This window comes from Phalacrocorax aristotelis, chromosome 19, assembly GCF_949628215.1.
Source record: "Phalacrocorax aristotelis chromosome 19, bGulAri2.1, whole genome shotgun sequence".
In the NCBI taxonomy this organism is placed as follows: domain Eukaryota; kingdom Metazoa; phylum Chordata; class Aves; order Suliformes; family Phalacrocoracidae; genus Phalacrocorax; species Phalacrocorax aristotelis.
In genome coordinates this window covers 4,985,057-4,985,557 of record NC_134294.1, presented here as the reverse complement: position 1 = coordinate 4,985,557, position 501 = coordinate 4,985,057, and positions in this window count along the sequence as shown.

Genomic DNA, 501 nt, shown 5'->3' with positions numbered 1-501 from the left:
CGTGATACATAGAGGTCCTAGGCACTACGTCTATGCTTCTCTCTAGCAATTACAGATGACTAATAAAGACAAGCCTCATGCCAGCCAGGTTTAATACCATATACACTAAAAAAGTTGTAGCTCCAAGAACCAATAAGTAACTGTTGATGTGTGGAATACTTTATGCAGGAGAAGGGCTCCTTCCATATTATTCAGCTTGTAGTTAGAAGCTTAATATTAAAATACATTTAAAGAATTTAATTAAAATTACTGTTCTGTCATAACTCTGAAACAAATTAATAATTAGTGCCCTTAGTAATCCTCTCCCCACACGGCTACATCTTCCAGAGTAGCCACTAATCTGGGGGAAGCTAACTTGAGCGAAAAGAGGTGTGGTTTTGGATCTGCTGAGCACCCTCAGCCCCTGCTGATGTCAAGTGAAATGTCACAATTTCAGCCTGTTGCAAAAGCTCCATTAAAAATTAATTCACTGTCGTCTCCAGTTTCCTGGCACCAGTACAT